Source organism: Ictalurus punctatus, chromosome 28 (genome assembly GCF_001660625.3).
Source record: "Ictalurus punctatus breed USDA103 chromosome 28, Coco_2.0, whole genome shotgun sequence".
Taxonomy (NCBI): domain Eukaryota; kingdom Metazoa; phylum Chordata; class Actinopteri; order Siluriformes; family Ictaluridae; genus Ictalurus; species Ictalurus punctatus.
In genome coordinates this window covers 6,192,399-6,209,201 of record NC_030443.2, presented here as the reverse complement: position 1 = coordinate 6,209,201, position 16,803 = coordinate 6,192,399, and positions in this window count along the sequence as shown.

Genomic DNA, 16,803 nt, shown 5'->3' with positions numbered 1-16,803 from the left:
GACACTGGGCAAAAATGGCATCCATGGAAGAGTGGTGAGGTGAAAATCACTGCTAACCCAGAAGAACATTAAGCCTCATCTGAATTTTGCCAAAACACACCTTGATGATCCTCAAACCTTTCGGCAGAATGTTCTGTGGACTGATGAGCCAAAAGTGGAACTGTTTGGAAGACAGGGATCCTGGTACATCTGGCGTAAACCAAACATAACCAAACCAAACAATTAGGCTGCGTCCAAAATCTCATACTGTGACAATACGTACTGCATTTGATGCAGTACCTACTGCATGGCCAGTGAAACAGTACATACTAATCAGTATGCGTGTGTAGTATGAATACAATCCTGGACATACTACATGTGACATTTGATGTCATCATAAACACAAAAATCTTAAAGGGTCCACCAGATTAAAGCAACGTCACTAACTGCAAAATGCACATCAGGAAACTTAACTGAATTAGTAATTTAATGTGGGCGGGGTTAACAGGCTGAGGTAAATTCGTTGCCTTTAGCTTGGCCAGCTAAGGCATGATGGAGATCACAAAAAAGGTTTCAAATTCTGTGACAATGTTTTCTTGTTTAAACCTTCAACAAGTTAACAATTTATTTGGGTATTCTAAAACAAGTCCTGTTTACCCAAGGTTTAATACTTAAAAAGAACCGGCACGCTGTCTTCCGCAATTTTTTTCTGAGTTCATCCACACCAGTTCCGTTGCATTATGGGATTTTTGACTCACGTGGTGTCCATAGGTTGTATACTGCAAAATCTCGCTGGAAGCAGTACGCCATCTGTATGCCAGGTATGTCTTGTCTACTGAGAATTCAGACACACTAGTCCTCTGCTGTACTGCTTTTCACTTACTGTGTAGTAGGGTAGTACGCGATTTTGGACGCAGCCTCCAAACACTCTCGGAGCGGTTCAGCTTGTATATGTGAACGAACCAAGTGATCTCAGACTCCAGTGAACCAGAAAGGGAACCAGCCAAAAGTGATTACAGTACTTTTGGTGTTCACCAAAACATATATATATAGTGGACTCAAAAGAGAACCCATTCCTTTTTTTGGTCCTCTTCAGCAATGAAGTGATCTCAGACCCTTCATTCAACTTCAAGAACTCAGACCCCAGCTTGCACCCAAAATTTCATCCAAGTCATAAGGCAGGGGTTCCCAAACTTTTCCAGGGCAAGGCCCCCCAAATGGCATTAACATTTGACCGAGGCCCCCCTCTTGCAAGATGTCTTTAAAATACATTAAAAATACAGACATCTGAATATGTCCCCCCCTTTTTTTTTTTTTATTAATAATTACATCTTACATCTTTACATTACATTACATTAGGAATTGATTGTGTGTGGTTGTCTGAAAAAAAAATCATTTATTTATTTTTCACACCAAATTGTTGAGGCACCCCGGCCGCCCCCTGGTCACCCCCACTTTGAAAACCACTGATATAAGGGACAGGAATCCTTAATTCTTCCACCCTTTCCTCTTAAAAAAGCTGATATTTGCAGGGTGCTTATTCAATTAATTGTATTTATTCATTTATTATTTTTACCTCTGATCAAGTCAGGTTTCAGAATGCAATCCAAGTTTGCTAGAGCAGATAACATTGTTAACAATAAAGATTTTTATTGGCCATTGATCTAATATTGAGAATACTAATTGTATAGTAAATATATAAAAACTTGAACTTGGCTCCAAATACTTGATGTGCACAATATTTTCTACATGAGCATACTGTATAAGTGAACTATCCAGACCACAAAGGGGAGCACTATAGGGTGTTTTCACACGTAGTTCGTTCGAGCCCTCCAAATGCTCTCAGAGCGGTTCAGCATGTATATGTGAACAAACCAAGTGATCTCAGACCCCCCTAAAAGGACCCAAAAGCAAACCATAATCAGACCACCTCTGGAGGTTGTTGTGGATAAAAATGACATGAAATAAACATGAGGGAGACCTAGTATGAGTAATATGTAATTTTATTGATAATTCACAGGACTGCTGGGTGCGTAATCTTGAGGAGAGCGGTAGGGGGAAGAAAATGGGATGCGTCCTGGGGACATGGGATAGTCCGCAAAGGTGAAGTGAGAAGACCACTGAGAGTGGGGCGGACTGACAGGTGAGAAGAGGGAAGAATGGTCAGAGCCCAGATCAGAGAAGGTGACATCTTCCTCAGACTGAAAGCTGGAGGGGGGTTCTGGCTGTGTAGAGGCGTCAATACACACATTCACGGGGTAGATTCTGTATCGGAGAGGGGGGGGGACCCCGCATTTCCATTTCCAGAGGGGGTGCTGCGAAGAAAGTTAAGTAGCACCATGATATCAGCAGTGAGATGCGCAAGCTGTAAAGGGGAGTAGAAGAAATGACGACGGGCACCTAGACACGCAGAAACGGTATTAGGCGGATATTGACGAATTGGATTCACACTTTAAGATCTTTTAAGAGTAACACACTATGGTTTATTAGTCAAAAAGAAGTATAAGAGCTGAGGAGTGCAAACACACACATACACTCTCGTACAGTCAAGGGCGGGCATGTAGACATAACACACACACACACTCTCTCTGTCTCTCTCTCACACACACACATAACATTATAACTTTATAAGAACAATAAAAAGGAGTATTAAGATATTATAAGGGTAATATCTTATAATAATAGAAAACTCATTATAAAATAAAGAGTAGTAGGATATGTAGGACAGTAGAAGGGTAATATAATGATATTATGAAGTAGGAAGTACAGTAAACCATTTTGCAAGCAGTATAACTATATATAAAATAGAGATATAGAGCAAATATGAAAATAAATTATAAACTAGAAATACAGAAAAATGTAACTTACTCATAATTCAGACGGTGAAGATTCTTGTCTCGCAAGGAAGGCCTTAATTTTAAGAGAAAACCATGAGGAGCCATTTATAAGGGTAGCTGAGTCAAGCTGCCCCCACGCGAGATAATAGTGAGACCAAGGTCACTCTAAATTGTTTTGTCTCTCTCCACTTTTGAACCTAATGGTAAATTGGAAAGTCCTTTTTCAGAACCTAATGGTAATGTAGATGAGCTCTTTTTTAACCCTATTGGTATTGATATCATGTAAATACAGTATAAATACTGGAGCTTGAGCTCCGGGTGTCAGATCACTTCTGAGAATTCTCATCGGTGTGGCTCTCGTGTGGTGGAACAGAACCAATAAATCTGGACCCTTGCTTCTTCTCACTCACAGCTGGTGTCTTTTTTCTATCTCCAACTGGGTTCGGAGATGTGAGTATTTGCTTCTATATTGAATTTTAAGTGTTTTTGGGTAACAGGCTAAATTTGAGCCAGCATTTGGTGACCACGAAGGGACTGGGCTAAGATCTATATGTCTGTAATGTCTCCCATGGGACTTCAGTCTCTAAGGCAACAGATAGGCCGTGTAGGAAGAAAGCATTGCAGACGCCTGTTATTTCAAAGCTCTGTCTTAGTGATCTGTTGTCACGAGTGGGAAGCCCCAGGGTGGGAAGAAAGACTAAGTTGGTCTCCAAAATAACCCTGAGTGAGTGAGAAAAGGTAAGAGAAGTGTGAACCTATTGTAATTTTGTAATTGTATAAGGGCTATGAATAGGGTTCATAAGACTATGTAATGAAATTGTGTGTGTTGTGTGAGTGAAAGTCCTGCAATACCGCTGGTTCAAAAAGTCCATGGCTGGATAGGAAGCAGATGGATATGAGGCTTCAAACCCCAGATACTGGCCACTTGAGGTGGCGGCTGCTTTGGTGGGGACCCCTAATACCGCTGGTAAAAGATTCCAGGTCTGGATAGAGAGGGGTATAAATCCTGGGCCCAGGTCCGGGTCGCGCAAAACAGCGTGCCCGGTGTATGAATGGAATGTGTAATAACAAATGTGTGTGCTTATAATATGAGTGTGGTGTGAGAGTGTGCATGCATGTGCGATAAGTTTTGGAGACAGGGAAAAATGTATTTATTAGTGCTCTGAACATGAGCCCCATACATAAGGAGATATGTGTGTTGGATAAGCTTTAAAAATTAGTTCCGGGGAAAAGTTCCATTTAATTTATATGACTGTAAGCTTCATACATATGGAGTTGGTGTGGAGGTGCTTTATACTCTGAAACCTCATGTAATAAAATAAATAGGTGTAATAGTGTGGAATATAATGTGTGTATGTGAGCTTGCCGGCGTTGTTGATAGAAAGGGGTGTATGTGTGTGTTCCTGTCTGTTCTTATCTGCGTGTCTGTGTGGAAGGAAGGAGAAAAGAAAAAACAAGGAAAGACAATTCTGTGTGTGTGTGCTCTTCAGAGTGAGCTTGGTAATGCAGAGCATTGTGAGATATTTTGCGGTCTTCGAATGTTTTGAATCCGGTAAATACTTTCGGTGAGTCGGTGAGACTGTGTGTATTATAATTAATTAGGTATCAATAACTGCTGTATGAGTGTTTTAAAAATTGCGGAGCATGCAAGAACATTGTAAATATTTTAGACATCTGTCAGACTGCCCATTGTGTAAATAAGAACTTCTAGATCTGTAATATATAACAACATATTCCCAGATTGTGTGATCCAGGAAAAGGAAGACTGAAGGTGGGAAAAAAGTGTGTACTGTCAGGCCATTATTGAGAAATGAGTGAGTTAGTCCATTTGGACCTTTTACTTATATTCCATAAATTATGAATGTGGTGTCTAGTTAAAGCCCCCCAACCCCCCCCCCCAAAAAAAAGACAATAATATAATTTTTTTTTTTTTTTGGCGAAAGCTGCCACAGGTCCTACACAGATGATGTCCCCAACTCAGGACGGGGAGAGCCAGCTGTGGCATCCACAGGAAGACAATGGGACCCGTATAGTGAGGATACAAAACTCCGCAGGAGCGAACGAAATATTGACCTGGATAAAACGAGGGGCGAAAAAAGAGACGGGTACTGGGTTATGGTGCAGTGTAGAAGGGTTGTGTATAGCCCCAGTCAGCCACCTCCCACTCTTGATCAAAGAAGCCCATGGCTTGGATCACGCCAATAAGGCCGAAATTATCCGGAAAATCCGTCAGGAATGGTGGTCCCCTCAGCTGGCCCCTCAGGTGGACCAAGTGTTGAACACATGTGATGTGTGCATCAACGACAACGTGCGAAAGAACCTTACCGCCCCCTTAGGACATATTCCCCCACCGACGGGACCGTTCCGGCATATAATGATGGATCATGTAGACATGGGAGCAGGCAACAGGATAGAAGGGAAACGCTACATTCTAGTGATAGTAGACCGCTTCAGCAGGTGGTTGGAGGCGACTGCGACTTCTGAGGAGGACGCGGGGTCCGCGGCTAAATTTTTATGTTGCAAGGTCATTCCCCGTTTCGGTATCCCTGATTTTCTGAGTTCGGACAACGGCACCCACTTCGTGAATAACGTCATCAAGAATGTTGCATCTGCCTTGGGGATAGATCATAAGCTAGGTTGTGTATATCAACCCTCAATCCCAGGGCATGGTGGAACGAGTGAATGGTACCCTACTAAGTAAACTGGCAAAAATATGCGAGAGCTCTCGCCTAAACTGGGTCCAAGCCTTACCACTGGCATTGATGAAGATGCGTTCACAGACCAATCGTATGACGCACTTGACTCCTCATGAAATGCTTACTGGGCACCCAATGCCCATGGCGTTCACCCGAGGTCCATACACAGGGCCGTCTTTGGCACAATTGGAGGGCGAAATGCAGGAGTATGTGCGAACCCTCACCCAAATCCATAGACATTTGTATTCACAGGTTAGAAAGGCAGTCCACGGAGGGAACGAGGTACGGGAGCATGTACGTCAAGAGGCACCTGGGGACCAAGTACACATTCGTACTTTCAAGAGGAAGAGCCCCCTCAGTGCATGCACTGGACCATTCACTGTGGTCGCTGCAACAGCCACGGCTGTGAAAGTTGAGGGGAGAGATCATTGGTATCACTTGAACCAATGCGTCCGCGCCGGATCAGGTACGGGACTGCTACGGCAAGAACCACCTACGATCCCAGGCCTTGCCAATACAGGGCAGCCCACTGAGGCGGAGGTGTTAACCGACAGTGACAGTGATACGGATGCATCATCTCTGGGCCCTGCCTACGGCACTCGAGCCCAGGCTAAGCGGCAGGCTGTGGAAATACTAGATAGACCGGCTCAGTCTCATTCCATTAGCCCAATCGGCTCGCCGCTTCTCTCCCCTCCGTACAATATATTGACCTTGTTATCTCGCCCCGAGTAGAAGTGACGGGTGTTGTAGCTACCAGCCCGCAAGTAACCCCAACAGAGGAGGATTTTCTGTCAACACTTGCCACTCTCTGGCAGGACCTTGATGACCCCGCCTTGCCTTTGGGCACTATTGACTTGGATACGCTGCAGGCCCTTGAAGCACAGTTAAGCGTGCCTCCTGAGCTTCAGTCTCCGCATGAATCTTTACACAATCCCCTACCACCGGTTCCGGAGAGCACTGGTTTTGCTGAGTAGTTAGGGGTTAGGGTACCTTTTACCACAGGGCTATTTTACCACAATAGCATACCTGTTCTTTTTCTACGACCTGATGGTGATGTTCAAAAGGACTAATCATACCTTCATTGTATAATGGACTAATCATACCCCTGACTGTATACAGTTCCATATATAGATTATGGCTGGACAAAAGCATGCATGCTCCAAAGCATTCTTTTAATTTTAGTTTGAATTCTGTGTGATTCCCTGTTTGGAAACTGAATGAAAATGTTTTAAGTTCCATGATGACGTTTATCTAAAACCCAGAGTGCGCAAGACAGGGAGAGAGCACGTGCGAGAGATTTATTTCCCTTTTCACTTCCCCTTTTTACAATCTTTTAGTTATCAAACTTCACACTACACATTAAAGTCAAGGTGACTAAATATATAAATAAATATTTAAACATAATTCTGTAAAAAATTAAAATCAATCAGTATTATTGATTTTATCAATCCAGAGAGAACTTTTATGGCAGTTTATGTGTTGCGCCACGTCGTTTCTTCTGCACAGGCATATCGACATCTTTGCCTGACTAATGATAAAATTGATCAGCTGATATTTGAACCTGTTCCTGTGAGTGATGTACTTAACAAATTAATTTTAAAAAACCCTGAAAAGTAAGACAGACCCGAGGTTACAGTCTCTGCCTGATCACAAGGACCAATGTGGTCCGTATCAGGCTAGGTCACATCCTACCTGTTGAGATAATGTTGAGCCTAAACATTTGGTTTTAGAGAGCACTGTACCTTCATGAACTGACTCACTAACAAGAGCTGGAATAACCATAACTAAGTTGTGTATCATTGATTCCTATACGAGTACGTGTCTATACATTGTTAAGCAGTGTAAGTGTGAGTTCTTCTGGCGTGTGGTATTCATGTTGCATAATGATGAATAATTTCTGCATATTTTCTCTTTAAATGCTGGTTATGTCCAGTGATGAATAATTAGTAAGATCAGATGGCAGTAGTAGTCTGCACATTTTAAACTCTCTGTAAGGTGTTGTACGCCTGTTACAGATGTGATATCTCAGTCCGTAACGTTAGAATAAGGTGGTGATTACTTAATGTGGAATTCGGGTTTTGCAGGAAGTACGAGTATCTGGATTAGGCAGCCTTGCATAATGGTTCCTTTTGCTGACATGTTGTGCTGATGTGAGTTTGTGAGTTAGTTTAATTACAGTCTCTTTACAACAATGTAGTTTGAAGTGATCTGTTTCTTTTCTGAACCGTAGATTGGTGAATAGAATAAAGTAGTTGTGTAAATATACAAATATATATATATATATATATATATATATATATATATATATATATATATATATATATATATATATATATATAAGATGTCCCAATTGTAACCCATTCCATTACACATGATATTATTATTGATCAACGCTTTTTCCAAGTGACTGCATGTGAGAGCTCAAGGCCATTACTCCCCTTAACATTCCTAGTAGTACACCTGGGAGCGTCTCCTTCGGGGGCTGTGGGCTCCCCTGCGGTGTACTCCTCTGTGGTCATAGACTCCCTTGCACGCTCCTAAGGCCGACAGGACATGATTGGGGTCATCCTCCGCCCCATAAAAACACAACAAATGTTCCTGGACATTATCAAGTATGGTCTGCAGTGGATCACTGATTGCTCTCTACAGGACAAAATCCTGAGATCTTGGTGTTCTTTGGACAAGCCTGACATTGAATGGACTTATGCATTGCACCTATATTATGGCTGGCAAACGTCAACAAGGACTTTGTCTTACATATGGCTGAGGGGGGATGCGCCGCTGGGGGGGTCCCGGCTCAAGAGTGTGGGGCGTTTTTATGTATTGAAAACACTGGATTCGGTGGCACAAGGATTGCCAGCACTGTGCGGGCCGCGGCTGGAGATGCTCCCTTAGTGCAGATCACTGGGAAAATTGCTCTCTCACATATCGATCTTACATTCATCACACCAGGTCATTTCTATTTTGAAAGAACAGGATATGGGGATATGGGGTTAATCTATGTGCCACCCAAAATGAAATTCTTAAACCCATTAGTGTGCCTAACACACCAACTGTAGTGTTGTAGTGCCTAATTAATTCTGTGGAGCCAGTCACTGAGAACACTCATGATTGCTTAGCCGAAATTCATATTTCCTCGAGCTTAAAAGTTTCGGGTCTGAAATTTCACAAACATTATGAACACCGTGATCTGCCCAATTGGCTGAATTAAAAGCTATCACTACAGAGTGCAACCTGGTTAAGGGTAGAATTGCTAATATCTAAATATATAGATAAATACTGACGTTTAGGCCCATGGATTGTGTCGTCTGTTTGGAGTTGTTTGAATGCAATGCAGTTTTAGAAAAAAGCGTTGGAACGCCACTTATCGAGCAAATAGTTTAAATGAATTCTGATCGTACGTACTGCACTTCTCACTGTATGTATTACAGATGCCCATGATTTTAACCAGTGTGCGAGGGGGAAGGTAGAGGAATGACCTCTGTACTTACAGGCAACGGTGGAGGATAAACTGAGTGTGATATTTGTGCTCAAAAAAACAAAACAAACAAACAAAAAAATTTCTTGGCCAGGGATAGGTCCTAGATATGGCATACCATCTCAAGTTAACGTAATTTGTGCTGATACTAAACATATTTCGGTAGATGCTCTACCTCTTGCACTAATGACCTATCGTTATTAGGTCACTGCATGCGGACTAACAGCAATATGTATCTAACACCGCATGAAATGCTTAGGGGTCGACCCATGTCTGTGTCTGTTCCTTATGATGGACTGCCTCTGGAGTAATTGCAGATGAATCAAAAACATATATGAAACCACTAACTATTATATATGAAGCTATCTATTCACAGGAAAAGAGCTGGGTGCATTGTTATGGGTGAGGCGTTACCGCCTCAACGGGGGGAGGTGTTCACCCGGAGGTGGGAGACCCAGAGCAGTGAGAGAATGCTGACTACAAGGCAGCAGCGGACTACAAGAACATGCGACCCCCGATCCCCGGAGGATGCTCGATCCTCCAATGACCAGATGGTGGGGAACACGTGAAGGTCCGGTACGAAGCTGCTGTGTATGAAGCTGCTGTCAGTTCTGCTATCGTAGAACTCTCAAGTCAATAGCAGACAGGATGAGAAGATGTGAAGATCCATACCCTGGGTGTACGTGCTAGCCTAACCTCTCCCCAAACGGTGGCTCTCTACAGTACGTAAAGTGCTTGAGCTGAAGACAACCAGCATACAGAGAGATACTGCCAGCAGAGACTGCCAAGTTGTACTGTTATAAAATGTTTGTGATATGACCCGTGACATGTGATGTGCAACAAAGTGTGATGCACTCAGGCACGAGAAAAGTATAATGGTGCTGTCGAGCACATAGTGCTGGCAGGGTGGGAATTTTTCCTCATAGGAGGTTTTTTCGCCCACCCCTGACTGCGTAGGATTGGGGTTTGTTTTTTTGGGGGAAGCAAGACTCTGCAGGTCCCGACAAATGCAAAACTGTGGGCTGACAGGCCTAGTTGAGAAAGATAGGGACGTGTAGATCCATGTACTGTACTGTAGTGGCCACTCATACTTAAACTAGCGACGGCAGTAGTAATAATGAATGATTAGGGGAACAAATCGATGTAGGCAAACAAACGTATAATCAAGGTAGTTAGAATCGAGATAACATATATATATATATATATATATATATATATATATATATATATATATATATATTGTTGAAAGGAGAAGCTAAGGGTTAAGAGTTATGGCTAGGTACATCTACATGTGTCCGGCGCATAGTAGACGTGACGTAGGGGCCCTAAGGCCCATTCTCCAGCTGCCAATCTACTATGAAGCGTCGGGGCGCACACCGCTAGCATGTCTCCCACCAGGTCTACAAACCCTCCTCAGCTCCTATCCTGATCAGTGTAGCATAGAAGTGGTTACTGTAAGGGACCCATTTGATTACGAGGATGAGCGCAGCGATTATGGCTTCGTTAGAGTAATCCTCCGACAGCTATAAGAGCTGAGGAGTGCAAACACACACACACTCTCTTACAGTCAAGGGCGGGCATGTAGACATAACACACACACACACTCTCTCTGTCTCTCTCTCTCACACACACATAACATTATAACTTTATAAGAATAATAAAAAGGAGTATTAAGATATTATAAGGGTAATATCTTATAATAATAGAAAACTCTTTATAAAATAATGAGTAGTAGGATATGTTGGACAGTAGAAGGGTAATATAATGATATTATGAAGTAGGAAGTACAGTAAACCATTTTGCAAGCAGTATAACTATATATAAAATAGAAATATAGAGCAAATATGAAAATAAATTATAAACTAGAAATACAGAAAAATGTAACTTACTCATAATTCAGATGGTAAAGATTCTTGTCTCGCAAGGAAGGCCTTAATTTTAAGAGAAAACCATGAGGAGCCATTTATAAGGGTAGCTGAGTCAAGCTGCCCCCAGAGCGAGATAATAGTGAGACCAAGGTCACTCTAAATTGTTTTGTCTCTCTCCACTTTTGAACCTAATGGTAAATTGGAAAGTCCTTTTTCAGAACCTAATGGTAATGTAGATGAGCTCTTTTTTAACCCTATTGGTATTGATATCATGTAAATAAAGTATAAAAACTGGAGCTTGAGCTCCGGGTGTCAGATCACTTCTGAGAATTCTCATCGGTGTGGATCTCGTGTGGTGGAACAGAACCAATAAATCTGGCCCTTGCTTCTTCTCACTCACGGCTGGTGTCTTTTTTCTATCTCCAACTGGGTTTGGAGATGTGAGTATTTGCTTCTATGTTGAATTTTAAGTGTTTTTGGGTAACAGGCTAAATTTGAGCCAGCAAGGTGGTCTGAGTATGGTTCCTTGTGGGTCCGTTTGTGGTTTGATTTCTTCGTGATATGTGAAAGCAGTCCCGGGCCACTTTGCATTTCATTTCGACATGTGCACCTGGAGGCTTGCCATACCTGCAGCCATGTTCCATAACTTTTCACCATGTCAGGTCATGGGGTTGTGTGGTCTCAGGGGGAGAGCTATGCACTTCATGAAATTTGGAAAGAGGATTGCATTAAACACCAACTATCCTCAACACATAAGAACATAAAAGTGTTTCTTTTGTTTTCTCAAAAAATTAAGGAAAGAGGCTATAACAGAACAGCACTACAATGCCGGGTAAAAGTAAAAAAAAAAATAGTACATGAGCAGAAGTACATGAGCACCTGTGACAAAACTGCGTCGAAGTAGTGAGTCCCCAGAAACACCCATTATCTGTAATATTTCTGTGTTGTTGTTTTTAATATTTGAATACACTCAGTACGTTTCTCAACCCAACTTTATCTTGGCCATCTGTAGGAACATCAACATCTCAGTTACTGATACACTATTTCAGAAGTATTTTCTTTAACATGGCCAGGTTCCCCATTTCAATGCAGCCAGGTACAGAATTTAAAAAATCCCTTATATGTTTAAAAGCTGAAATCTATGCAGTTGTGTACATTTTGGCATACACTAACTGTGCCCACATGTGCTAACTCTGTTTGCTAGACCAGAGGAAATCATGGGTGCCATTTGTAGTACCCAGAAGTCAATTTCAAATATTCAGTTTTACTTATGCAGTTATGCTGAAATAAATAGACATATCTCAGACTGTTAAGAGTAGTATGTAAGGATGAACTGATGCAGACATAATGAAGATATTAACCATATTTTTTCACTTCACCACAAAACTATGTTAAACATGGATATTATGGCTACCAGGTTTTTTTTTGTTTGTTTTGGGTTTTTTTTTTATCCCAATTTTTCAGCCAGCTCTTGATCACATGACAGATACCAATTGTTGCTCATCCCCTGAAAAGAAAAACAATAGAAACATCACAGAAATTCAAATGGTTTCCACTACAAATACCATTACAAGCCATCATCTAACCATTTAAACCATTACAATTACCATTATTGATCCTTAATGCTACCCACTAGACATAACATGCCACCAATAGAAGGCAACAAGTTAGCAGTAGACACCCACAGGGGCCATTAAAACTAATAAAATTCCCATTTTGAATTTTGCATTAAAACCTATACAATTCCCATTATAACCCTTAAACCCATTACAAATTCTATGAGGGTTTCTATTGTTTGTTTGTTTTCAGCAGGGATGTAACTTAACATCGGAGGGCCAACCGGCAAAGTGCAAAGTTTTTGGAGGAAAGCGCTATATGCCACTGCATGAGCTCAAAGACGCCCACGTTTGGCTAGTGTCATTATGATTGAGAGGGGAGATGTTTGTCATCCCTCCCACACTGAAAGCACAGCTAATTTTGCCCTCTCAGTCTCCCAGACATACCATGGCTGTGGCATTGTCAGGATTTGAACTCACAAACTGTGGACGATAGGGTGAAGGCTTTTCTGTTGCACCACTCATGAAAAAAACTATGTTTTAAAAGTAAGGTTTTGCCATGGTTACTATAACATTAAAAAATACACAAGAAAATTTTTAACTGTATACTTTTACAGAATGCCAATACATACAAAATGAAAGAGAGGTTTAGTGTGTGTATATATATATATATATATATATATATATATATATATATATATATATATATATATATATATATATATATATATATATATATAATGGTAATGGAGCCAAAAAATATATATATATTTTTTTTTAACCATTTTATTGCACCCATCACTGTATTTCACATGATGCAGCTTTTCAATTACAGATGATAACATGTTGTGGTAATGTATCAGTAAAGCAGGGTGAAAAATATCAGCCCAAATGTGCACAACATCTAGGGGACATTTCTCTCTGTGCAATCAACTGACATGACTGTTTATAACTGGCTGCATGTATCTACAGTCTGGGCTAGAATAAGTGGAACCCGATGTGGTCTTATACTGTTTGTAGCCATATGCCTTACGGTTCGCTGACTTGAGTGCTCCGAGATGCATTACTGCACACCATGGTTGTAAAGAGTGGTAAAAGAATGCACCTCAAACCTTGCCTGTTTTTATTTTAAAGGAGTTCCTAGAAATTAACATTTCCAAACTCAAATGCCATTTTCCAAAAAAAATTAAATGCAAGCCATTTTGAAGCTGAGAAAAGAGAGAAAATCAATCAGAGCTATTGCACAAGCATTGGGCATAGTCAATACAACAATTTGGATGTCCTGAAAAGGATCCACACCACTTCTGGAGCCAAGATTAACCTCTACAAAAGTGATGGAAAGGCCAAAGTGTGGAGAAAGAAAGGATCTGCTCAAGATCCAAAACATAGAAGCTCATCAGTCAAGCATGGTGGAGGTAGTGTAATGGCTTGGGCTTGCATGGCTGCTTCTGGAACAGCCTCACTAATCTTTATTGATGATGTAACTCACAATGATAGCAGCAGAATGAATTGTGAAATCTACAGAAACAATCTTTCTTCTACTTTACAGAGAAATGCATCCAATCTAATTGGGAAGAACTTCATCATGCAGCAAGACAATGTCCCAATGGCTGCATCCGAATTTCCCTACTACCCTACTACACAATAGGCAAAAAGCAGTACACCGAAGGAGTAATATTTCCAAATTCTCAGTATTCATAACAGTAGGTGAGAAATAGATGGGTTACCTACTGCTTCCACCTCAATTCTGCAATATGGAATCAATGAACACTGTGGATACTGCACTATCCCATAATGCAATGGGACTGGCACAGAAGAACAGTTAGTACATCCGGACTGTATTCATACTTTGCACTTATACTGTATCAACAGCCGAACGGTAGGTTCTGAATCGAATGCAGTAGGTAATGTCACTGTATGCGATTTCAGATGCAGTCAATGTTTTGGTGTGTACTGGTGACTACATATTGTGTTTTCAACATGCAACTCTATCTGAATTCCTTTTGTTTGTAAAATCCTAGCATATCTTTGTCACATAATGGTTGCTCATTTTTAATAAATATTTGATCACACACACACACACACACACACACACACACACACACACACACACACACACACACACACACACACACCTTACCAACAACCATGCCACAGGCAAAGTCACTGAGATCACATTTCAGTGACTCATTACCTCCCTCATTAACTGAAGCTCTTGAGCTGTATCTGCATGGTTTTATGTACTGCATTACTGACAAAGGGTTCACTGACTGCCTAACTGCATGAATGAACAGGAGGAGAGGGCGTTAGCTGGACTGTTAATCATCCGGGGCTGATCCCAGATACTTGTCCATGACAAAACTTTTAAAAACATGCTTCTCTAAATAGACTGTTTGCATGCATTTTTCTTGCATGTAAAGGCTAATTGCTTTAAAATGTCAAAATTAGACAAAAAGTTGTATTTATCAGAAAACTTTCCTCGTTTGCAGGACTACCAGACCAATCAAATATAGCATTTTTGGTTATCTAACAGGAGACTATGCTGGTGTTGCCCAAGTTGAGGAACAACTAAGCTATCATTGTATGGGTTTAGCTGTAGTGATGGGAAATCCAGCTCTTTTTACTGAGCCAGATCATTTGGCTCAGCTTTGTTTAGTACCACTTCTGGCTTTTATAATTCAGCCAAATTTAGCAATTTTGACCTATGATTAGTAGGCCTATGTGTGCATATATATCATTCAGTTATTCAATGTAACTAATCAGGGCTTTCACGTCTCACGCATTTCAACCAGCTAACATGCCACACCTTGCATTTCTCACGCTGAGAAGTAAGGGATAACTTGTCCCTCTATAGCCTATTAATGGACAAGGCGCAGGCATATGGAGGGAAGTTTTCTGCTGAGTTCAGAGCTGTCTCGAGTTATACAGAGTTAAATGCCACCTACCAGCCAATCAGAAATTAGAATTTGTTGTTTCCGGGTAAATTACGTGATGTTGCAAGCACGTTTGTTATTAGGCAACATGGATGCACGCAGACACGAAGTGGAAGTTGGAAGAGCAAGATCGATTAATGCGGTAGGTAACCCCTTAATTTTAATTTAATATTTTTTTTAGCATTTTGATTTTACGATTCCTGGACGAAATCACTTGCCTGTGATCAAAGGTGGTGAGAGCTGATGTTGGGGAATATTGCCAAATACGACTGGCATAAAGTTGGCTTGACGTTGTACGTTCGATATTCGCAGATATTCGCAAATTAAGGGACCGTCTCTAAAGTTACATACGACATTGTTATACACGATTCTAACTTCAATAGCATTTGAAGGGTTTGACTTACAGTCATAAAACCAACTATATAGTATTCAAGAAGGTGTCCGCTATGATGCATATATTTTATATATTTAATATATAAACTATGAAATCATATGTAAAAAATTGCCATGTATTTCACTACCGCATGGGCTCATACACAAAATATACCATAATTTAAAGCTCAATAGCATTTGAAGGGAATGAGTTACAGTCCAACATCAAGCCAACTTTATGCCAGTCCAAATTCGTGCTAAATTATTACTGATGCAGTCAAAAACTCTCCAAATGCTTTGCGACCAGAAGCTTTAGCTTATTTGGTTACCTGAAACTAAGGAAAATACTAGAGATGTATTTCATTATTTTATTTCAAATTCTAGGCTACTGTATTGATACTTTTTTCAGCTATGTTAAGACTAGATCTCTTAAAGCAGAGCACTCCAGTTATCATTTCAGTAATGTTTTACATCCTGGCAATGCATACATTAATCATTGCATATGTCTTTAGCAAAGATGTCAGTTTGGCTCTGTACTGAATGCAGTCATCCATCATGAAGGTGAAAAGTGCCTATCTTTGAGCCACAGTGCATTAAGTGGGAGCCCCCTGCCCCTGTCATCAAGGCATCAACATGTGCAACAAGCACTTACAACACAAAACACCACTCATAAACTGAAATGTGTACTGTACACACACCCACACCCACATACACACACCCACACACAAACACACGCTCAGGGGAAGTTCTGCAATCGTACTGTATGTGTACAGTATGTACATTGCTGTTCAGTTGGCTCATTTGTGGCCAAATTGCTTTTTACTTTTGATACATTTGTAATTTTGAAATATATAAAACAATTTATTTTATTTGGAGGAATTTATCTGGCTTTTAGCAGATTTACCAATTGTTATAATTTCTATTTGTGCTGGTCAATTATGAACAATAGGTCAAATTGAACTGCTAGCAAAAACTTGAGAGAATTGGGTGGGGCTGCAAATATTTGCGTGGCTCCTCCCCTAAAAGATGTAATTTCACTCCTAACTTTTGATAAAACTTGAGAGCCCTGAATTATACTAAACTT